This window comes from Stenella coeruleoalba (assembly GCF_951394435.1).
Source record: "Stenella coeruleoalba genome assembly, chromosome: 20".
Lineage (NCBI taxonomy): Eukaryota > Metazoa > Chordata > Mammalia > Artiodactyla > Delphinidae > Stenella > Stenella coeruleoalba.
Window position 1 is genome coordinate 33,924,852 of NC_137166.1, and position 25,420 is coordinate 33,950,271.

General features: G+C 41.0%; 1 long non-coding RNA gene across 2 annotated transcripts in view; it reads left to right on the plus strand.

Moving 5' to 3' along the window:
- Positions 1-269: 269 nt before the first annotated feature.
- Positions 270-25,420, plus strand: part of LOC307179230 — a 97,695-nt gene continuing 72,544 nt past the window's right edge. For both annotated transcript variants that reach the window (XR_013825346.1, XR_013825347.1), the window contains exons 1-2: positions 270-345; positions 5,880-5,946. This is a non-coding gene — a long non-coding RNA (uncharacterized lncRNA). The remainder of the gene's footprint in view (positions 346-5,879; positions 5,947-25,420) is intronic.

Sequence of the window (25,420 nt, forward strand, 5' to 3'; positions counted from 1 at the left end):
AGTTCCTGGCACACAAAAACTTGTTGAATGGAAGAATGAATGAAAGAACAGCTGTCTGATTGAAAAAAAATGAAAGACAAAGGAAACAAAAGAGAGGGAGGGGAGAAAAAAAGGGAAAGGAAAAGTCACAAGAAGTGGAAAGGAATAGAGAGCAAAGCGGTGCGCGGCTTGCTCCTCCCCGCCGGCAGGGGCGCTGTGGGCAGCTTTGCTGCCCAGGCGGACTCGGTGTGCGGGGCTGCCGGGGGCGGGACCGCTGGCGCGCAGGGCAAGGTGGGAGTGGAGAAGCTGGCGGGAAGGGGTTCGCAGAGGCTGCCTAAGGAAGCCATGGAGGTGTGCTGCGGCCAGGTAAGTGGCTCCCCGAGGGCAGGTGGGCCTGGCCTGGCCTCACGCAGCCCAGCCCCCACGCCCTCAATGACCTTGAGGATGGCAGGTTAGGGAGGCCCAGGCGGGGCCAACGCCTCACATCCTCGGTTTTTCGCTTCTTGGGGGCCTCAGTTTCCCCAGATGGGAAGTGGGCAGATGGGCTGGACGCTTTGCCTCGGAGCGAACTCGGGAATCTCCAGCAGCCACTCAAGGCCCCTCCTGCGTCCTTTTACAGCCTCCCGGCAGGTCCCCTTGCCTTCCTGCCTTGTCGAGTCCTCACCAGATGCAGGTCGGTGCTGTCTCGATCAGCCTCTCCTCGGCCCGCTGTCCCTTTCCCTCCTTGGGAGAACTCTTGCTAATGTGCTGTGGCTGGCTCCATTAATTCCTTCCTCCCACGTTTATTGAGGCAGCAAATTTGGCGGTTACACCAGGCTTCTGGAGTCAGGAGAGATATGAGTGTGGGTGGATCACTTGAGCCGTGTGACCCTGGCTAAGTTCTTTTACCTCCCTGTGCCTCCGTTTTCTCACCCCTAAAATGGGATAATGACAGAACTTATCTTGTAGGATCTTTTGATATTTAAAGACGTTAATATGGATAAAGGTTTCGAGCAGAGATATCCTCCTGTTGCACCATTAGCTTCGTGCCTCTGCTTCCTTGCTCATTACCGCGCGGTTGTGATTTTCTTTCGGTGATTAATTAGTTTTGACTGCTTAACGTTTGTTAATGAATTTTTCCCCGGAAGGCAGACAGAGCTCTTATCTTTGTTCACCCTGTAACCCTCACATCTAGGTCGGTATCTTAGTGGCATCTGAAGCCAGCGTTGGGTAGGCTGGGGGTACAGGGGCGATCAAGACAGTTCTGCCCTCGGCCTGAAAGAGGCATTTGAGCAAGTATAGCAGGGTTGGGTCTTGTTTGCGAGCTCAGTGCCTGGGGAAAATCAGTTAAGGTCAATATTACCCTTGAAGGAACTGGATCTTGAAAGCCCCAAACTGAGATTTACTTTTTTGGGTCATCTTTGTATTTCAGCTTTGTCCCAGTCCCAGGACAGTAGAGGCCAAGACTGTTTTGCAAGGTAAATGTGTCCTGCTGTGACTCTTTTGTGATGGAGGAATGAGAGCAGACAAGAGACCACCTGCAATTAAGTGTTGGCTTTCAAATGCTGCCCTCAGTTAGTGTTGAGAATGCACTGGAATCCCCAGCACTTGCTTTTGGGTGGGCTACCACTACCTTCTAGGGTGAGGTGTCATTTTGCCTGGCTGGTCAAGTGATCCTGTCCCCAAGCTCATGGAGGAAAAACTAATTTCCCCCTTGCACACTTAGGTTGACAGCTCAAGTATTTTTCATTATACTTCTAAAGAGTTGCAGAGGATATTACTACCATTCTCTACTGTGTTTATTATATCCATGTTTTAACTATATTTTGAGCAAAATCCAGGAGTTGCCGATTTAGCCTACTAGTTTATGGAAATTGTCCGGCAAAACATCTGATTGGCCAAATTGGGCCTCACTTTCCAAACCAGAGGTCTGATTTCATTTTTAAAATACAGCTTATTGAGGTTTAATTTACACACCATAGAATTCACTCATTTTAAATTTAATGATTTTTTTGGGGACTTCCCTGGTGGTGCAGTGGTTAAGAATCCGCCTGCCAATGCAGGGGACACGGGTTTGAGCCCTGGTCCAGGAAGATCCCACATGCCACGGAGCAACTGAGCCCATGTGCCACAACTACTGAGCCTGCCCTCTAGAGCCCACGAGCCACAGCTACTGAGCCCGTGCACCCTAGAGTCGGCGCTCCGCAACAAAAGAAGCCGCCGCAGTGAGAAACCCGTGCACTGCAATGAAGAGTAGCCCCCGCTTGCTGCAACTAGAGAAAGCCCATGCGCAGTAACAAAGACGCTCTGCAGCCATAAATAAACTAATTAATTAATTATTTTTAGTAAATCTCCATAAGCCATTACTACAGTCAATTTTAGAACATTTCTGTGACACCAAAAAGATTACCCTGCGCCCATTTTCAGTCACTCCTCTTTCTACCCCAGGCAACCAATGATCTGGTTTCCATTTCTGTGAATTCACATTTTCTGGGTATTTCATGTAAATGGAATCATCATATAATATGTAGTCTTTTGTGACTGGTCTTCACTTTAGCATAAAGTTTTTGAGGTTCATTTGTGTAGTAGCATATATCAGTACTTCCTTTTTATTGCTGAATAGTATTTCACTGTATGGATATACCACATTTTTTTCTTCTTATCCGTTTACCAGTTGATGGACATTTGAATTGTTACCATTTTGGCTTTTGTGAATAACTCTTATATGAACATACACATACGAGTCTTCATGTGGACATATGTTTCCTTTCTCTTGGGTAGATGTGTTGAATTGCTGGGTCATACGATAAATTTATGTTTAACTTTTTAAGAACCTCTCAAACAGCTTTCCAAAGAGGCTGTACCATTTTACATCCCCACCAGCATTATATGAGGGTTTTGGTTTCTTCACATCTTCACCAACACTTCTCCTTTGGATTATATCCATCCTAGTAGGTGTGAAATTTTTTTTTTGTTTGTTTTGTTTTTGTTTATATCATTACACATTTTTATTGGTTGAAAATGCATTACACACAAACCAGCACAATATGTTTCAAGCTCCATGAGGGCAGAGACTGTTGTCTATTTTTTCACCGCTGTATACCTGACATACAGTAAGCACTCAGCATTTGATGAACAGGTGCACTTCACAAGTATGTGAACACATTCAAGAGGAAAGGACTATGTACAGTGAGAGAGGATTTTGTTTTCTATGACGGCCCTATGCCAGCAGCTAAGGAGTAATCCCCTCAACCTTTTGCCTCTGGGGTGGAATAGAAGCCCAGGCTCATGTGAGAAGGATGCTGGCCATTTGGGCTCCATTCGCAGGGTTTGTCCCACCCAGCAGTCGCTTGGCTGCCAGCCTTTGGCCCGTCCCAGGTCCCGTTTGCTCATCTCTTGGCTTACCACCTTCCTGCTTTATCACTAAGGCTTTAGTCTGTTTGTTCCTGTAGAAACAGACCCTGCAAAGAATCTGATGTGTACATCACCTCACTTATCCTCACAACACTGCCTGGACCAGTGATTCTCAACTGGGGACAATTTTGCCCCCCAGGAGACATTTGGCAATGCCTGGAGACACTTTTGATTGCCATGACTTGGTGGGGTTGGTGCTTCTGGTGTCTAGAGTGTACAGGTCAAGGATGCTTCTAAACATCCTACAATGCACAGGACGCCCCTACAGCAGAGAATGATAGGGTCCAAAATATCGGTAGTGTTGAGGACCTCTGCCCCATAGGTCAGGGGTCTACTAGCTCCATTTTTACAGCAGAGGAGACAGGTGTGGAGAGGTTGGGTAAGTTGTCCCATGGTCCTGTAGCTGGTGAGCAGTGAGCTAGGATGTAAACCAAGTGAGGCTGGCCCCAGAGCCCTAGCTCATACCCCACTGTACATGACTGCTTCTCAGAAATGGAAAGCCCAGACGGAGATAGAACAGCTTTTTACTCCTTCACTCAGTTATGCTACAACCAAGAGACCAGCCGTCCCACTTGGCCTAGTGCTGAGCAGGTTCACAGGATGTGAGACTTGGTGCTCGAGCTGGGATGGATGGTCATCCTAGTACAACCCAGACTCTGTAAGGATCTGAGCTTGAGACCTGGCCACCGTAATTAATCTGTTGAGTTCATACCATATGGTAATCACTCCGTAGTGATTACCTATATCAATTATAGGGACCCAACCCCAGTCCCAAGTTCACATAGTCTCAAGGCCAACTTTACTCGTGTTCTGAAAATATTGATCTGTTAGCTCCTTGAGTCAAGTCAGCAAGCCTCCAGGTAGATGAAAATTTATCCTTGGAGGATTTTTAAGGTTTGTTGGAGAAGCAGATCAGTTGGGGGTAGTGTGGTAGAGGAAAAAAGTCCCACGGTTTGATGGCAAGGTCAGAGTTCCCGTCGCTTAACCTGTCTGGGGCTCGGTATCCTCATTTGCAAATTGAGTCGATAACAGGAGCCACGGTTATGAGTATTACCTTGTACCAGGTACTGTGCTTTCAAGGTGTTTGCACATAAGGTTATCTCATTTAATCTTCAGTGCTGGGAGTGGGTAGCTCCTTGGGTTAAGTGGTGAGCCCAAGGAGGCAGCTGGAGTCAGGACGCAAACCCAGATTGTCTCGCTCCAAAGACCACACTTTTAGAGCTATGTAACGTCTCCCAGGGCTCTTTCTGAGGAGATGGGAAAACATGCCAATTAGGGTGAAAAATAGGAGGTGGCCTGAAGGGCAGCGCATTCAGTGTGTTTGCAAAGGCATGTGTGTTTCGCCACTGCCTAAGACCCCTGAAGCATCCCTGGCTCCCCAACACCGACACGATGGGTCCCTGCAGCTGACCTCGCCCTCCAGCACCTGAACACCTTGCTCACCCGCTGCCCCCAGCAGCGTGTGTTTGATGTGATCAGTGGATTTGAAGTATGGCTCAGGCCCCAGGAGCCGCCTCCTTTCATGGGGAAGCAGAGCAGCTGGCCTCTCTCTTCTCGACCCTACTGTATGAGTCTGGCTCGAGCTGCAGGATTTGTGTGTCAGCTTCAAAAGTGCCTGAGGCTGTGTCCACACGGTGAAGGTCCTTGATGTGTCGCTGTGGTTTGCTGAGGCTTCCAAGGACAGGGGTCTACTGGGGAGTCGACAGGCTGATTTCCTTGTCTGCAGCTGAGTCATTCCGAGAATAGAAGCGGCTGCTGTTTTTCGAGCACTTATTCTGTGCCAGGCGTGATGCAGATCATTTCCCATGGAATGCTTCCCTCTTCTTCCTGGGCTGGCGGTTCTCCTTATGCTGCTTTACTTTTTCTTCTTTCCATAACTAGGAAGTGTATTCTAAAAACCTTTGTCTCCCTGGTGGTGGCTCTGTGCCGGGTATGGGGCTGGCATCACAACTGTTCCTCGATCCCACGATGCAGTCCTATAGAAGTGACCCGGTGCAGCCTGGTCGTTTCACACGTGGCCTTTGGAGTGGGGACAGCCAGGTCTGAATCCCTGCAAGTTGTGTTCAGTGTGAAGCTTTGTGGTGGTTTGGCTTTGCCATGGCTCCTTATCAAGCTGCACGTGGTTCTGAGGGAAGACAGAGGACACCAAAGTGGAACTGAAATCAATGAAATCAAATTCATGTTTGTTTGTTTAATTAAACATTTGCACTGTGTCCTACTTACCTCCTTTCCTTTTCTCCATTCCTTGGGATGCCAGTGTCCTTGCGTCTTCCCTAGATGTTTTATTGACTTAAACTTTTTCTTTAGCAGAGAAATAGAGTTGGGAGGGTGTCTGGGCTGTGATTAGCTGGTCTTCATTGCTGTGTTTGCTTGAAAATTGGTGTATTGTGGTGCAGGGAGGGTGATGGAAACAAGCATTGCCACTTACAAGTTTCACTGTGCTATTGGTATTGTGAAAATGATTTTCTTACTTAATCCTAAAAGAAGAATACAATTTTTTTTTCTAGGATTTAAGATGTCTTCGTTGGTCAGACTTCATAGAAGACAATATGGAAGACTTTCAGTAGCTAAAAGGTAAAGTGAAATATTCTTTAAATTTGTGTCTTGGTTTTTAGATGATCCCAGGGTGAAATAGCAAAATTAGATGAGGACATAAATGCAGATACCAAGATTTAATTTTGGTGAATTTGCTGATTTCACTTTAATTTTAGTTTATATAATTAAAAAAAACTATATCCTTTTAAATCTTTTCTGAGAGCAAAAGTAATACTTTTTTTTTCTTATTAGTTATCTGTTTTATCCATGTTAGTGTATATATGTAATCCCAATCTCCCAGTTCATCCCACCACCAAGTAATACTTTTTTTGAAACTTTCATTTCAGAATAATTATAGACTCACAGGAAATTGTAGTAAATAATTTGTTTTAAAATATTCAGACAACACTGAAATGCATAGTACAAAAAGTACAAATCCTCTGTAACCATACCACTGAACATTTGCTAGTATTAACAGTTCGGTATGCCTTCTTTAGGCTTTTTGTTGCATTGCCAAAGAAATCTGTAAACAAAGTGAACTCAATTTTTGCCTGTTGGAAGAGGGTCTGCAAACTTCAATGCTTATTATACATTTCACCTCTGCAAACACAAATAGATACCATCAGATCTTTGCACTTTTCTTCCCCCTTCACTGTTGTTTTATACATTACTTACAGGCTCTGTGGTCATTACTCAGAGCCTGGTTACTCCCAAAGAACTGGAATTGGGCCTCCTACCCCACTATGGCCTTGCTTCTCCTACCTTAGGATACCTAAGAATCACTTGACAAGCTTATTAAAATTCAGTCTCCCAGGCCCCATCCATGCTGTTCTTAAGATCTGGGGCCCAGGGAGCTGCTTAAGTATGCAGCTCAGGTGACTCCTGCTCTTGGTGTTGGAGCCACTTTAAGAATCTTCCACCAGCAAATAGCTGGTACCGGTTATCTAGGAAACTGTGCTAAGCTCAGCTACTCCCAGCACATGCCCTTTGGCTGGTTGCTGTTGGTTGGAGTCAGGGTGCCTGTAAATAAAGCCAGTGTGGGTACTGCTACAGACATGAGTGTGCACACCGGGCTCTTAGGCTAGCTCCCATCACAGCCCTAGTGACTAGCCTACCATCCTGCCTGCCTGCTACAGAGCAGGCACTCCTCGGATATCTGGTAGTTGGTGTTGAGTGAATGAATGAATGTTTATTTGCTTTTCCCTCTCATAGTCCATTTGTAGTGGTAAATAAGCAGCAGTTGTATAGACTTAGCCTTATACCAAAGGAAGGTAGAAAAAAATGTAAAAGGCAGACAGAAACATTCAAAATCATAGCTGTTTTGGACCGTGAATTAGTTTTCCATTTCCATGTCACATCATCACACATTTAGCTGTTTAAAAGAACAGACATTTAGGGGACTTCCCTGGCGGTCCAGCAGTTAAGACCCCTCACTTCCACTGCAGGGGGATAAGTTCGATCCCTGGTCGGAGAACTAAGATCCTGCAGGCCACATGATGCGGCCCAAAAAAACAACCACACACACACATACACACACACCCACACACACACACACCCACACACACACCCACACACACACCCACACACACACCCACACACACCCCCACACACACACACACATTTATTATAGAACAGTTTTGTAAGTCAGAAGTGCAACATGGGTCTCACCAGGCAAAATCAAGGTGTCAGCAGGCTGTGTTCTTTTCTGGAGAAGCTGTAGGAGAGAATCTTGTTTCCTTGCTCATTCAGAATGTTGATAGAATTCAGTTCCTTGCAGTTGTAGGACGGAGATCTCTATTTCTGGCTGTCAGCTGAGGACGATTTGCATCTTCTAGAGGCCATTCCTTGGCTTGAGACCCCCTTCCTCCATCTTCAAAGCCAGCAACATCACATTTCAAATCTCTCCTCCTCCAATTCACCTCTCTGATTGAAGCCTGGAAAGGCTCTCTACTTTTAAGGACTCATGTGATTAGATTTTGGACCAGGTAATTCAGTACAGTACCCCTGTCTCAAGGTGTATAGCCTCAGTCGCATCTCCAGAGTCCCTTTTGCCATGTAATTTAGCATAGTCACAGGATCCAGCGATTCTGATGTGGATGTCTTTGTAGGCCATTCTTCTGCCTACTTCAGGCCATTTAGGACTCATAGCCTCAGTAGTCCTTGAGAGCATTGCTCTGTCATAGGACAGCACAGTTCCTCTCTTTGATTCTAAGATACCATTCATTAACAGATACTTTTTAGGGCTTCCCTGGTGGTGCAGTGGTTAAGAATCCGCCTGTCAATGCAGGGCAAACAGGTTCGAGCCCTGGTTCGGGAAGATCCCACATGCCGCGGAGCAACTAAGCCTGTGCACCACAACTGCTGAGCCTGCACTCTAGAGCCCGCGAGCCACAACTACTGAGCCCACGTGCCGCAACTACTGAAGCCTGCGCACCTGGAGCCCGTGCTCCGCAGCAAGAGAAGCCAGTGCAATGAGAAGCCCGCGCACTGCAACGAAGAGTAGCCCCCACTCGCCGCAACTAGAGAAAGCCTGTGCGCAGCAATGAAGACGAAATGCAGCCAAAAATAAATAAATTAATTAATTAAAAAAAACCCTTTTTATTATGGAAAGCTTCAAAGATAAACTGAAGTAGCGAAACAGTATAATATACCCATTCATGCCCATCATTTTATTCTAGTAAATACCGACTCTTGGCCAATCTTGTGCCATCTATCCCCTTCCCACTACAGTTTGAAATTATTTTGAAGCAAATCTCAGAGGACATATTCTAATCTACATATATTTTAATATCTATTTCTGGAAGATAGTCACAGTTTACTAATACTCCCCCAAATCAATGGTTTAGTATCACCAAATATCTAGACACTTCTTATATTTTCTTGATTATCTTATCCAATTGTTTACAGTTATTTTAATTGAGATCTAAATAAAACCTACATATTACATTTGGTTGATGTCTCTTATCTCTTTTTTCTTATTGTGTAAAATATATATAACACAAAATTACCTTTTTTTTTCTTTTTGCGGTATGCGGGCCTCTCACTGCTGTGGCCTCTCCCGTTGCAGAGCACAGGCTCCGGACGTGCAGGCTCAGCGGCCATGGCTCACGGGCCCAGCCGCTCCGCGGCATGTGGGATCTTCCCAGACCAGGGCACGAACCCGTGTCCCCTGCATCGGCAGGTGGACTCTCAACCGCTGCGCCACCAGGGAAGCCCCAAAATTACCATTTTGAGTATACATTTTAAGTGTATAGTTTAGTGACATTAAGTACATTCATATTGTTGTGCAACCATCATCATCCATCTCTAGAGCTTCATCATTCCAGACTGAATCTCTGTGCCTATTAAATAATAACTCCTCATTCCTCTAGCCAGTATCAGAATGTCCTTTTTTAAAACAATTACCATCTTAACCATCTCTAAGTGTGCAGTTCAGTAGTTTAAGTATATTTGCATTGTTATGAGACAGATCTCCAGAACTTTTTCATCTTGCAGAACTAAAACTCTATACCTATTAAACAGTAACTCCCCTTTCCCCCTCCCCCCAGCCCTCAATAAGCATCATTTTCCTTTCTGTTTCTTTGAATTTGACTACTTTAGTGTTGTGTTCCCAGCCTGTTTTTGTTAAGGTTCTTGAGTAGGAATGCCTGAGGCACTCGCCTGGGCCCTATTACTCTTAGCAAGCCCCACTGACATTTCCCTCACTGGGGCCAGTGTTGTGATTGGGCCGGCACTTGTCATTCTTATTATGACTGTAGGATAGAACTCTGCAAAAAAACATCAGGGAACTTAGAGGAACAAGATTTATTACTCACAGGTCCTGGAGGGTACGCAACATGTCCAAGGGCCAGATGGTGAGGGCGAAGGTAGAGAGAACACCTGGGGCTCTGCGTTTATTAGGGTGTGAGTGTGGGGTGCCTGGGGTTTCATGGAGTCACTCATTCCTGGCTCATTTTAATATAAGAGAGGAAATTAGGATGCGGGAGAGTGGAGACAGCGTCACTCAAGATGGTCCGTTATCTGGGTCACCCAGGGTTTTCTAGGGGAACTTCATGGGTGTGGGTGACCCAGTTCCTCATCTGGTTTTGCTAGTAGCTATATCATACACCTGACAATGTTTATTCAAGATGGATGGCTTTTGAAATGGATTTCTTTGCAATCAAAAGCTTAATGTCAGGAACTTATACTATATTATTTACCTTACATATGTGGATTCATACAATATTTGTCCTTTTGTGACTGGTTTATTTCACTTAGCATAATGTCCTGAAGGTTCATCCATGCTGTAGCGTGTGACAGGATTTCCTTCCTTTTAAGGCTGCGTAGTATTCCATTGTGTGCATGATGTTTAATTTTATGTATCAATTTGGCTGGGCCACGGGGTGCCCAGATATTTGGTCAAACATTATTCTGGGTGTTTCTGTGAGGATGTTTTTGGATAAGATTAATATTTAAATTGGTGGGCTTTTTTTTTTTTTTCGGTACGCGGGCCTCTCACTGCTGTGGCCTCTCCTGTTGCGGAGCACAGGCTCCGGACGCGCAGGCTCAGCGGCCATGGCTCACGGGCCCAGCTGCTCCGCGGCATGTGGGATCTTCCCGGACCGGGGCACGAACCCATGTCCCCTGTATTGGCAGGCGGACTCTCAACCACTGCGCCACCAGGGAAGTCCCAGGTCTTATATTTAGATCTTTGTTTCACTTTGACTTAATTTTTGTATATAGCATAAGATAAAAGTGTCCAACTTCATTTTTTTGGCATGTGGATATCTAGTTTTCCCAGTGCAGTTTGTTGAAAAGGTTGTTCTTTGCCCATTGAATAGTCTTGACACTTTGTCAGAAATCATTTAACCCTATATGTGAGAGTATATTTCTGGGCTTTCTATTCTGTTCTGTTGGTCTATATGTCTGTGTTTATGCCAGTACCACACTGTCTTGAATACCATAGCTTTGTAGTAAGTTTTGAAATCAAGAAGTGGGAAGCCTCCAACTTTGTTCTTCTTTTTCAAGATTACTTTGGCTATTTGGGGTCCCTTGAAATTCCATCTGAATTTTGGGATGGAGTTTTCAATTTTTGCAAAAAAAACCTCGTTGAGATTTTGATAGGAATTGCATTGAATCTGTGGATTGCTTTGCACTGTTTTGACATTTTAATAATATTAAGTCTTCCAATTCATGAACATGGGATATCTTTCCGTTTACTGGTATCATCTTTAATTTCTTTCAGCAACATTTTATAGTTTTCAGTGTACAAGTGTTTTACCTCTTTAAATTTATTCCTGAGTATTTTATTCTTTTTGACATTATTGTAAATGGGATTGTTTTCTTAATTTCCTTTCACATTGTTCACTGTTAGTGTATGGAAATGCAACTTTTTTTTGCAAGTTGATTTTGTATCCTGGCCATTTTTGTCTTGTTCCTGATCTTAGAGGAAATGTTTCCAGTCTTACCATTGAACATGGTGTTAGCTGTGGGACTTTCATTTATAGCCTTTATTTTGTTGAGGTAGTTTCCTTCTATTTCTAGTTTGTAGAGTGGTTTTTTTAATCATGAAAGTGTGTTGAATTTTGTCAAATGCTTTCTGCATCAGTTGAGATGATTATGTGGCTTTTTCCTTCATTCTGTTACTGTGGTGTATCTCATTGATTTTCACATGTTGTACCATCCTTTCATTGAAGGAATAAGTCCCACTTGGCTATGGCGTGTAATCCTTTTAATGTGCTGCTGAATTCTGTTTGCTTGTATTTTGTTGAGGATTTTTGCATCAGTATTCATAAAGGACATTGATCTATAGTTTTCTTTTCTTGTAGTGTCTTTGTCTGGCTTTGGTACAAGGGTAATGCTGGTCTCATAGAATGAGTTTGGGAAGACTGGTGTTAATTCTTTTTTAAATGTTTGGTGGAATTCACCAGTGAAGCCATCTGGTCATGGGCTGTTTTTTGTGTAGGTTTTAAATTACTGGTTCATTGCAGTTACAGGTTTATTCAGATTTTTTATTTGTTCATGATTCAGTCTTGGTAGGTTGTACATTTCCTGAAGTTAGTCCCTTTCATGTAAGTTAACGAGTTTGTGGTATATAATTATTCATAGTACTTTTATAATTTTTTTATTTGTGTAAAATTGGTAGTAATGTCCCCTCTTTTATATTTGATTTTAGTTTTTTGTATTCTTTTTTTTTTTTTTTAAATCCAGGGGTTTGTCAATTTTGTTGATCTTTTTGAGGAACCAACTCTTGGTTTCATTGACTTTTCTAGTCTTTATTTTTTAAAATTTTTTATTTATTTATTTTTGCAGTACACGGGCCTCTCACTGTTGTGGCCTCTCCCGTTGCGGAGCACAGGCTCCGGACGCGCAGCCTTAGCGGCCATGGCTCACGGGCCCAGCCGCTCCACGGCATGTGGGATCTTCCCGGACCGGGGCACGAACCCATGTCCCCTGCATCGGCAGGCAGACTCTCAACCACTGTGCCACCAGGGAAGCCCCTAGTCTTTATTTTATTTACCTCTGATCTACTCCTTATTATTTCCTTCCTTTTGCTAGCTTAAGGTATGCTTCTTTTTCTAGTTCCTTAAGTTGTAAAGTTAGGTGGTTGTTTTGAGATCTTTTTTAATGCATTTACAACTATAAATTTTTCTCTTAGCACTGCTCTGCATCTCATAAGTTTTGGTATGTTGTATTTTCATTTTTATTTGTCTCAAGATATTTTCTACCTTTCCTTATGATTCCTTCTTTGACCCATTGGTTGTATTTCCACATATTTGTGGATTTTCCAGTTTTCCTTCTGGTATTTTATTTTATTTTATTTTTATTCAGACAGAAAGTCACAAAAATTATAATCATCCTCATCAGTTCACTCAGTCTCGTGTAATTAATTTTTTTTATCTTGATCTTTTGTTAGCACTTTTATGAATTCATCAGTTTTCCATTAGAGTTCTGAAAATGCTTATTCTTTCAGTTCAGCAGTATAGTCAGTTACCAGAAACCTGTACTTGTTAAAGCCTTTTCCATGAATTCCTTGAAGATGGAACCCTTTTATAGGAACATTTTTGCAGAAGCATCAGAGTACACCCAGAACTGTCTGTAAATGACAAAAGATTTAAAAATGACCATGGTTAAAGATTTGATGAAAGTTCATAATAATGCAATTGACAAGGAAATTTAGTTATTTCTGAGATATACATTTTAAACTAATAACTAGAATTATAACATTATACCAGAATATATAAGATTTTTAGAAATTTCATGTAATGTCTGAAATATTTATATTAATGTATTTCCATACAAATAACCCAAAGAAAGTTTAGTTTTAGTTGTTTGTTTGTTTTTTTATACTGCAGGTTCCTATTAGTCATCAATTTTCTACACATCTGTGTATACATGTCAATCCCAATCACCCAATTCAGCACCCCACCATCCCCACCCCACCACGGTTTTTCCCCCTTGGTGTCCATACGTTTGTTCTCTACATCTGTGTCTCAACTTCTGCCCTGCAAACTTGTTCATCTGTACCATTTTTCTAGGTTCCACATACATGCGTTAATATACAATATTTGTTTTTCTCTTTCTGACTTACTTCACTCTGTATGACAGTCTCTAGATCCATCCACATCTCAACAAACGACTCAATTTCGTTCCCTTTTTAAAGCTGAGTAATATTCCATTGTATATATGTACCACATATCCATTCGTCTGTCGATGGGCATTTAGGTTGCTTCCATGACCTGGATATTGTAAATAGTGCTGCAATGAACGTTGGTGTGCATGTGTCTTTTTGAATTATGGTTTTCTCTGGGTGTATGCCCAGTAGTGGGATTGCTGGATCATATGGTAATTCTATTTTTTGTTTTTTAAGGAACCTCCATACTGTTCTCCATAGTGGCTGTATCAATTTATATTTGCACCAACAGTGCAAGACGGTTCCCTTTTCTCCACACCCTCTCCAGCATTTGTTCTTTGTACATTTTCTGATGATGCCCATTCTAACTGCTGTGAGGTGATACCTCCTTGTAGTTTTGATTTGCATTTCTCTAATAATTAGTGATGTTGAGCAGCTTTTCATGTGCTTCTTGGCCATCTGTATGTCTTCTTTGGAGAAAGGTCTATTTAGGTCTTCTGCCCATATTTGGATTGGGTTGTTTGTTTCTTTAATATTGAGCTACATGAGATGTTTATATATTTTGGAGATTAATCCTTTGTCCGTTGATTCATTTGCAAATATTTTCTCCCATTCTGAGGGTTGTCTTTTCATCTTGTTTATGGTTTCCTTTGCTGTGCAAAAGCTTTGAAGTTTCATTAGGTCCCATTTGTTTATTTTTGTTTTTATTTCCATTACTCTAGGAGGTGGATCAAAAAAGATCTTGCTGTGATTTATGTCAAAGAGTGTTCTTCCTATGTTTTCCTCTAAGAATTTTATAGTGTCTGGTCTTACGTTTAGGTCTTGAATCCATTTTGAATTTATTTTTGTGTATGGTGTTGAGGAGTGTTCTAATTTCATTCTTTTACATGTAGCTGTCCAGTTTTCCCAGCACCACTTATTGAAGAGACTGTCTTTTCTCCATTGTATACCTTTGCCTCCTTTATCATAGATTAGCTAACCATAGGTGCATGGGTTTATCTCTGGGCTTTCTATGTTGTTCCATTGATCTATGTTTCTGTTTTTGTGCCAGTACCATATTGTCTTGATTACTGTAGCTTTGTAGTATAGTCTGAAGTCAGGGAGTCTGATTTCTCCAGCTCGGTTTTTTTCCCTCAAGACTGCTTTGGCTATTCGGGGTCTTTTGTGCCTCCATACAAATTTTAAGATGATTTGTTCTAGTTCCGTAAAAAAATGCCATTGGTAATTTGATAGGGATTGCATTGAATCTGTAGATTGCTTTGGGTAGTATAGTCATTTTCACAATATTGATTCTTCCAATCCAAGAATATGGTATATCTCGCCATCTGTTGTTATCATCTTTAATTTCTTTCATCAGTGTCTTATAGTTTTCTGCATACATGTCTTTTGTCTCCCTTTTGTTTTATTTCATCATTAGTGTATAAGAATGCAAGAGATTTCTGGGCATTAATTTTGTATCCTGCAACTTTACCAAATTCATTGATTTGCTCTAGTTGTTTTCTGGTGGCATTTGTAGGATTCTCTGTGTGTAGTATCATGTCATCTGCAAACAGTGACAGTTTTACTTCTTCTTTTCCAATTTGTATTCCTTTTATTTCATTTTCTTCTCTGATTGCCGTGGCTAGGACTTCCAAAACTATGTTGAATAATACTGGTGAGAGTGGACATCCTTGTCTCGTTCCTGATCTTAGAGGAAATGCTTTCAGTTTTTCACCATTGAGAATGATGTTTGCTGTGGGTTTGTCATATATGGCCTTTATTATGTTGAGGTAGTTTCCTTCTGTGCCCACTTTCTGGAGAATTTTTATCATCAATGGGTGTTGAATTTTGTCAAAAGCTTTTTCTGCATCTATTGAGATGATCATATGGTTTTTATTCTTCAGTTTGTTAATATGGTGTATCACGTTGATGGATTTGCATATAATGAAGAATCTTTGCATCCCTGGGTTAAATCCCACTTGATCATGGTGTATGATCCTTTTAATGTTTGTTGGATTCTGTTTGCTAGTATTTTGTTGAGGATTTTTGCATCTATATTCATCAGTGATATTGGTCTGTAATTTTCTTTTTTTATAGTATCTTTACTGGTTTTGGTATCAGGGTGTTGGTGGACTCTTAGAATGGGTTTGAGAGTGTTCCTTCCTCTGCAATTTTTTGGAAGAGTTTGAGAAGATGGGTGTTAGCTCTTCTCTAAATGTTTGATAGAATTCACCTGTGAAGCCATCTGGTCCTGGACTATTGTTTGTTGGAAGATTTTAAATCACAGTTTCCATTTCATTACTTGTGATTGGTCTGTTCACATTTTCTATTTCTTCCTGGTTCAGTCTTGGAAGGTTATACCTTTCTAAGAATTTGTCCATTTCTTCCAGGTTGTCCATTTTATTGGCATAGAGTTGCTTGTAGTGGTCTCTTGGGATGCTTTGTATTTCTTCAGTGTCTGTTGTAACTTCTCCTTTTTCATTTCTAATTTTATTGATTTGAGTCCTCTCCCTCTTTTTCTTGGTGAGCCTGGCTAATGGTTTATCAATTTTGTTTATCTTCTCAAAGAACCAGCTTTTAGTTTTATTGATCTTTGCTCTTGTTTTCTTTGTTTCTATTTCATTTATTTCTGCTCTGATCTTTACGATTTCCTTCCTGCTGCTAACTTTGGGTTTTGTTTGTTCTTCCTCTAGTTCCTTCAGGTGTAAGGTTAGATTATTTACTTGATAGTTTTCTTGTTTCTTGTTGTAGGCTTGTATAGCTATAAACTTCCCTCTTAGAACTGCTTTTGTTGCATCCCATAGGTTTTGGATCATCGTGTTTTCATTGTCATTTGTCTCTAGGTATATTTTCATTTCCTCTGATTTCTACAGTGATCTCTTGGTTATTTAGTAACGTATTGTTTAGCCTTCCATGTGTTTGTGTTTTTTACATTTTTTTCCTTGTAATTCATTTCTAATCTCATAGCGTTGTGGTCAGAAATGATGCTTGATATGATTTCAATTTTCTTAAATTTACTGAGACTTGATTTGTGACCCAAGATGTGATCTATCCCGGAGAATGTTCCGTGCGCACTTGAAAAGAAAGTGTAATCTGCTGTTTGGATGGAATGTCATATAAATATCAATTAAATGTGTATTTATTTATGTGTATTCTGCTACTGTTGGGGAGAATATTATATAGTGGTTGATTTCTCTTAAGTGTTGTTAAATCTATGAGGTTTCCTCATCTTATTTCTTTTTTTTTTTTAGTATTTTGTTATTGTTGAAGCAGATCCTCTGTCCTCTAGAGTTTCCCACACCTAGATTGTGCCAATTGTATCCTGTGGTGTCATTTAGCCAGTCTGTCTGCCTCTTGTTATTTCTTGTATGTTGTATGCATGTCTAGAGATGTGACATGATTCAGGTTCTTTTTTAGCAGTATAATTCCATAGGTGATGTTCATTTCTGTTGAGAAGTAGCTAATTAGTTGTCTTTCTGTTTATATTGTTAGCAACTATTGATCTTTGTCTAGGCCCATTAATTTATTGGGTGTTGTAAGATGTTGTCAACCAATTATTCTATTCTCTCACTATTTATTAACTGTATTACTTGTATAATACCCCTTGTAAACTGTTTGGTTATTCTGAGATACAGTTCCTATTGGAAAGAAAAATCATTCATCTTAATAGTAGCTTTTAAGAGGAAAATATACAACATTAAATACATATTAATTGTAAGAAAGAGCCCTAACTTGAGATATAAAAAAGAAAAATTGTAAGTCTTACATTTGAAAATAATACAGTAGTGATGGTCATAATTGACCTTGAATAGTCAAAAAGACAGATAAATAATCAAAGACTATTTCAGCTGTTAAAGAAGGATGGGATGGGTCTAGTATATTTTAGAAAGGTGCACTAGAAAAAGCTTGCAATGAAAAGCTTTGGCACTATGTATGTCTGTGTGTCAACTATATTGTACCCCAATAATATTGGGTAATGAGATGCTTCCATATGGGAATCACCTTTCTTAGGTAGAACCCTTATTAATTATTTGGAACAAGATAGAGTAAAAACACATATGTAAAAATTTCCCTAAGTCTGTAAGTTGACATGCTTGAAGTTTATAAATTATCTCAGAATATAGGTTTGACAGAGAACACTTCTGTGTATCTAAAGGATGTTTGCTTTAATATCTGATATTTTGTTCTTTCCTTTGGTCATATCTTTTCTTTGGTCATTTCAATAGAGTACATTAATTTCCTAGCCCTTGGGGAGGTTAGAGGTATAAATTGTTTCTTGGTATGGGATTGACTGGTGACCATTAAGCCCCGGCATCTCTGTGTAGTTGCTTGGCAGTGTTTTTCATTTTGCTGACAATATCGTTAGTCAGATTTCCCTGTGATCATATGCTGATACCTAGGCAGTAGCTGAGGGAATAGGCTATGTTGTGGTTTTATGTGGCACAGACTGCATATCAATTCATAATCCCCAATAATGGAGTGTTTTCATATACTGGCATTGACCAGCATGATCCCCACATACAAGAAATAGAACAAAACAGCAGGATGGGGTAAAGTCAGACGTTTACTTTCCTACAAAGTAAGGGGGCAGCAGAGTCCTAATAGGCAGTATTGCTGGAGTTTGAGGAGATCTATAGTTGAAGCTAAGGAGATCAACATAAAATACTTACAATATGGCATGCAAGATTTGTGAATGTGTTGCTGTTGAGACACATTGTCCGAAGAGAGTACAGCATCTTCCAGTTCTGTTCAAGGTGTAAGGTCAGCTGTGATCTTATTACTTGTTATATGTTTGGGTTATTGGTAATATAGTAATATATTGGGGTTTGTGTGAAATATATAGAAAAATAGAAGCACCAGGAGTAGCAGTTTTCTCTTATTTATACAGCATTTTCTGAGGAAGGGAGACGTGATCTTGTAGACAGAAGTGTTCTACATTGCTGGGAAGGCACATTCCAGAAGTGGCAGTGGGGTATAGTGAAGAGAGCATTTGACTGAGGTCAGGACATGCTGCCTACTATTTACCCTGTTGCCTTGGGCTTCATTAGTATTTGTCTTTTTTTTTTTAATTGAAGTAAAGTTGATTTACAATGTTATGTTAGTTTCTGGTGAACGGCAAAGTGATTCGGTTATACATATATATATATATATATATTCTTTTCCATTATGGTTTATTACAGGATATTGAATATACCTCCCTGTGCTATACAGTAGGACATTGTTGTTTATCTTAGTATTTGTTGAAGTAATGGATGAACCGCCCTCTTCCCTCCCTAAGCATTAGTTTACTCACCTGTAAAATACAGGTGGCAGTGTCTACCCCATATGGTGGTAGTGAGGACAGATGGACTAGTGGATGTGGAAAGGTTGTCCAGTTCCATTCAAGTGTAGTGTTGGCTGAGGAAGGAGAATGTTCCAGGTTCTAGCTTAGACCGTCTCTTTATTACATGTTAGCCAAACTGTCTCCTGATCTCCATTCAGTTCTTTGATTACTTGTTATCAGGAGTGAGGAAGCTGTGGGTAGCAGAGAGGGGAGTCTGGTCACTGAAAGTGAGGTTGAAAATTAATGGGTTGGTCCTTTGTTTTGGAAAAATCAGCCTCTGTGGGTTGAGTTGGTGTGAACTGGTTTTATGGACCTGATCACACCTGCCTGATTTGGGAAAATATTAGGCTTCTGAGATTGCAAAGACGAAGACCCGTGCAGAGCTGTACCAAAGTCTTTACCCTTCATGGGTAAATTAACACCAACCATCTGCAAACTACTGGTTAGAGTTTTCCTGGGGAGATCTTTGGACATCAAAAGTTACAGAATCAGAAGTTGTTCATCAAGATAAATTTCCTAATGTGTATTCTTCAAATACTTTTCAGTGTCTTAAAATGAGATTTTCTTCATTAGTATAATCTGAATGTGGTAGATGATGTGTATATATACACATAAATTTATGTGTATATATAACATTTCAAGTTACATTGATTCAGAAAAGTAGTTTCCATAAACCAAGCAGCTGTAATATTAACTGATTTGAAGAACGTGGTACTACTCAGATCCAGTACTTCCTCTGATGTGATCTTAGTTTCTTTTTGAAGATGCCCACAGGACCCTGAAAGAATTAGAATATATTAGTTTCCTAGGACTGCCATAACAAAGTACCACAGTTCTGGAAGCTAGAAGTCTGAAACCAAGGTGTCAGCAGGGTTGGTTCCTTCTGGAGGCTCTGAGGGAGAATCTGTTCCACACCTTCTAGCTTCTGGTGGCTCCTGGCATTTCTGGGCATTCCTTCGCTTTCAGCTGCACCACTCCAGTCTCTGCCTCCATTGTCACATGGCATTCTCTCTGTGTGAAAATTTCCCTCTGTGTCCAAACATCCTAATGACACTAGTCATTGGATTATGACCTACCCTGACCTAGTATGACCTCAATTTAATCACACCTACAAAGACCCTATTTTCAAATAAGGTCATATTCATATGTACCAGGGGTTAGGACATGAACATATCTTTTTTGAGGACACAATTCAACCCACAACAGAGAGTAAACTGAATGTTTAAAGTGACACTTGGAAATTGTTTTACCTTAGAGGAAGTGAAGGTTCTTACAGAAGACTCAGGTCACATATCCTGTTGTCATATTGTGTTTTGCGTGTGATAGCACAGGGGATAGTGCAGGAGATAGCTCTCAAAGTTTAAGGTCACGCTCTTTTTACCACAAAGGAGGACTCTGATGGCATTGAGTGCTTTCCATATTGTTCATTTCTGATAAAGGTTTAAACCACTTCTTTTTTTTTTTTCTTAAACATTAAAAAAAAATTCTTTACAGCAGTTTTTACCATTGTGTTAGTTTCTTGGGAATGCCATTAATTCCCATTGAGAATACCACTTGAATATGGTATATGGTGTAATTGAGGTCAAGTTCTGGGTTGGCTTTGTACATTTGATTTTTTTTCTCAGTTGTATGCTTTTTATAAAAAAATAAATTTATTTATTTTTGGCTGAGATGGGTCTCTTTTTTAAAAAATAAATAAATAAATTTATTTATTTATTTATGGCTGTTTCGGGTCTTAGTTGCTGGGTGTGGGCTTTCTCTAGTGTGGCAAGCGGGGGATACTCTTCTTTGTGGTGCACGGGCTTCTCTTTGCGGTGGCTTTTCTTGCTGTGGAGCACAGGCTTCAGTAGTTGTGGCTCACGGGCTCTAGAGCGCAGGCTCAGTAGTTGTGGCGCACGGGCTTAGTTGCTCCGCGGCATGTGGGATCTTCCCGGACCAGGGCTCAAACCTGTGTCCCCTGTATTGGCAGGCGGATTCTTAACCACTGCGCTACCAGGGAAGCCCCTAAAGCACATTTTGAAAGGTAGCCAAATAGGCATAATGATCAGGGAATCCCTAGTGTCTTTTCCTGAAAAGATACTAAAGAGGAATGAGTAAAAAGTAGAACTGTCAATCTAACATGGCAGGGTAGTCACGGCCACTTACACACAACCTTTGATAGGGTTTTCTAGCACTTGGTTTCAGGTTATCAGCCAAGGCCTAAGAAGTATCTGATTTGACCTAAAACATCTCACTCCTGTCCATCATCTGCTGGATGACTTTTCCCTATTACTGGCACTGGTATTTTCTTTCTTCTATTTTTTCACTTATGTTTATAAAACAATAAGGGCAAATACAATAAAATATTCACATTGTGAATATTTCCAAATAAATAAACACTGTTACAGAGAAAAGGTTGTTGAGCTTCCTGAGAATGATGACTAGCTCCCAAGTTTCTCTGTGGGGCAGCTTGAGGTGTGGCAGCAGTGGAGGGTGAGGGGTCCTGGTGTATGGTGATATGTGGGTTTTCTGGAGGAGGCAGTCACAGAAGGTTGAGAAGGTTCAAGTTCTGGTTCCAGTAATGGTCTTCGTGTGCTAAAGGAGAAGGGCTGGGCTCTATGAAACCTAAAGGTCTATTGAGTTAAGCAAAAAAATTCACTTTAGCAAATTCATTGATTCTTCAAATCCATTGAACACCTATGATGTGGCAAACAACTGTTCCAGTTGTGGGGTTGAAACAGTGAACAGAGGGACAAAAATCCCTATCTTCTAGAAGCTTACTTGCCTACTCGGGATTAGATAATACACAGATAATTGAAAATACATAGTGTGTGACCAGTGCTGTCCAACACTGTCAGGGTCATCAAAACCAAGGGAAGTCTGAGAAGCTGCTGCAGCTAAGAGGGGCCCAAGGAGACATGTGGACTAAATGAAATGTGGTGTCCTGAATGGGCTTCTGGACCAGAAAAAAAGACATTAGGTAAAAACTGAGGAAATCAGAATAAAGTATGGGCTTTATTTAATAATAGTGGCTCATTAGTTGTGACACGTGTGCCATGTTAGTGTAAGATGTTAATAATAGGAGAAACTAGCTATGGGTTGCATGGCAGCTATCTTATATAGGTACCCTCTTTACAGTTTCTCTGAAAATCTAAAAGTATGTTACAAAATAAAGTTTATTTTTAAAATGTGTGTGTCTGTGAGAGATATCAACTGTTGACGAGTGACGTGAAGAAAAGTAAAGCCAGGTCAGAGGGGCAAGGAGCACAGGTGGTGGGGAAGGTGAGGGAGGGCCCTACAGAGAAGGTGACAGTTGGGCAGAGCCCTGGATGGAGGCTAGGGAGCTGACCACGTGGCTATCCAGGGGATGTGTGTTCAAGACAGAGGGAACAGCAAGGGGCAAGGCCCTGCAGGAGAGAACAACTTGGATGCCTGCTGGTTGCCATGGGGGGAGCCTGTGAGACAATAGGTTGAGGTGGGGAATTAGGTCAGACAGGTGGAGGACGCAAGTAGGGGAGGGGACTGGGCCTCCGGAACCTTTTAAGTCCTGGTCAAGACTTTGGCATCACCTCTGGGCCAGATGCTGGGCCGGATGCGGGCAAAGCTGTGGGTCTGGCCTTCTTCCCTGTGGCACGGATCCCACATCACTGTGGCCTGCCTTTCACAGACTTTGAAACACTTGAGGGCATCATTAGGCTTTAGAGCAGGGGTTGGAAAACTACAGCTTTAGGGCCAAATTCTATCCCACCCATTTTTGTACAAAGTTGTACAACGGTGACCTTTTCCCTCTCTCCCTTCAGTGAGGTTGTTTCATACATTCATAGTACAGTTTGTAATTTTTTGTCACATTCTGTATTCCATCCTAGGATCCTCTTGATTTCATAAATTATCTGTTAAAACTTGCATATGTTAAGGCTCACTCTTTATGCTATATTCAGTGGGTTTTGACAAATGCGTAAGTGTCATGTATCCACCATAACTGTATCATGCAGAATAATTTCACCGCCTGGGGAAAAAAAAGTCTGTGCTTCACCTTTTGAACTCCTCTCCTTCCTGTCAAACCCCTGGCAACCACTGATCCTTTCCCCATCTCTATAGTTTTGCCTTTTCCAGAATGTCTTATAATTAGAGTCATACAATATGTAGCCTGTTTAGACTGGCTTCTTTGACTTAGCAATATGCATTTAAGATTCATCCAAGTCTTTTTGTGAGCTCATTTCTCTTTATTGCTTAATATTTGTGTGGATATACTATGATTTGTTTATTCACATATAAAGGGCCTCTTGGTTACATCCAGTTTTGGGCAATTATGCGTAAAGCTGCTCTAAGCATTTTTGTGTATGTTTCTATGTGGGCATACATTTTCGGATCAGTTGGGTGTGATTGCTGAATTGCATGGTAACACTGTGTTTAGCTGTGTACTGACCCCTGCTCTTTAGAGTATCATGGAAGGAACCTATGACTTTTGACTGTGTCATGTTACTACTCTTTTCTATTTCTAGAGGCTTGATTGAAATTTCTCTAGAGGAGTTTTAAAATTCAAATTCTTTTCAGTGAAATTTAAAATTATGATTGAACTTCGAAAGGTAGATTCTTAGAAATCTTTTTAATCTTAAAATTTATTCCCATTGGGTTCTATCCTGAGAACTTAATAGATCAGCTGTCTAATAAGTTGAGTAATTGAGATACAACAGTAAAAAGTTAAAAATAATCGTACTAGCATTCCTGGAGGCTTTGGGAGTGACATGTACATTTAATTTGAAATTGGGAGGAAAGTGTTTTGACAGACTTTCTCTCCATAGATGCATAAGGTTCTCTCCGTGTAAAGACATCAGAATCTACGTGATTTTCTGACCAGCACTAAAACCTGAAACACATTGAAACCTATTGATGTTAAAGAAGGAAAAAAAAAGAAACAGTAAAGAGGCTTGGATTTTTTCTGCTTTATTGATGTACAATTATTGATGTGTAATATTGTTGTATAATAATATACTACACATATTTAAAATGTATAATTTGAGTTTACATATGGATGTCAGACCAGCACAACAATAAAGATAACGAATACAGCTATTACCTTCCAAAGTTTCCTCATTCCTCCTTGTAATTCCCCCTTATCCAAGCAACAACTGGTCTATTACTTGTATCACTATAGATTAGTTTGCATTTTCTAGGATTTTATATAAATTTGTATATTATGTATAATTTTATGTAAATTATGTAAATGGAATCATACAGTATACAGTAGTCGCCCCTTATCTTTGGTTTTGCTTTCTGTAGCTTCAGTTACCTGTGGTCAACCACAGTCCAAAAATATTAAATGGAAATATTTCTGGAAAATTCCAGAAATAAGCCATTCGTAAGTTTTAAATTATGCATCATTCTGAGTAGCATGATGAAATCTCTTGCCGTCCCACTCTGTCCTGCCTGGGATCCTGAGCCGTCACCATGTCATGTCTTGGTGATCCAGGATCACTGGAAGCAGATTATCTTCCTTTTTTAAAAATAAATTTATTTATTCATTTATTTAATTTTTGGCTGCATTTGGTCTTCGCTGCTGCACGCGGGTTTTCTCTAGTTGCTGAGAGTGGGGGCTACTCTTTGTTGCGGTGTGCGGGCTTCTCATTGCGGTGGCTTCTCTTGTTGCAGAGCATGGGCTCTAGGCGTGCGGGCTTCAATAGTTGTGGCACACAGGCTTCAGTAGTTGTGGATCACGGGCTCTAGAGTGCAGGCTCAGTAGTTGTGGCGCACGGGCTTAGTTGCTCCGCGGCATGTGGGATCTTCCCCAACCAGGGCTTGAACCTGTGTCCCCTGCATTAGCAGGCGGATTCTTAACCACTGCACCACCAGGGAAGCCCAGATTATTCTCCTTTTTACTTATCATGAGAAGGTCAAGAGTAGCCTAATGCTATGTCACAAGGCCTGTGTCACAATCCACCTCACTCTCATCACACAGACATTTTATCATCTCACATCATCACAAGAAGAAGTGTGAGTACAATACAATAAGATATTTTGAGAAAGAGACCACATTCATATAATTTTTATTATAGTGTATTATAATTTTTCTATCTATTATTATTGTTAATCTCTGACTGTGTCTAATTTATCAACTAAACATAGATATGTATGTACGGGAAAAACATGGTATATGTAGAGTTTGGCACTATCTGAGGTCCCAGGAATCCACTGGGGGTCTTGAAATGTACCTCCTGTAGATAAGAGGGGACTACTGTATATTTTTTTGGAGGGGAAGCTTCTGCTTTCATTCAGCTAATTATTTTGCGATTCTTCCACGTTGGGTGGATTAGTACTCTGTTTCTTTATTGCTGAGTAATATTCCATTTTACGGTGCTATGGCCTGACTTGTGTTCCCCTATAATTCGTATGTTGAAGCCTTAACCCATACTGTGACTATATTTGGAGACAGGGCTTTTAGGAGGTGATTAAGATTAAATGAGGTCAAAAGGGTGGGGTCCTAATCCAATAGGATGGTGGCCTTATAAGAAGAGGAAGAGATAGAGATCTCTCTCTATGTGCATGCACCGCGGAAAGCCATGTGAGGACACAGCAAGAAGGTGGCCATCTGCAAGCCAGGGACAGAGGCTCACCAGAACTCA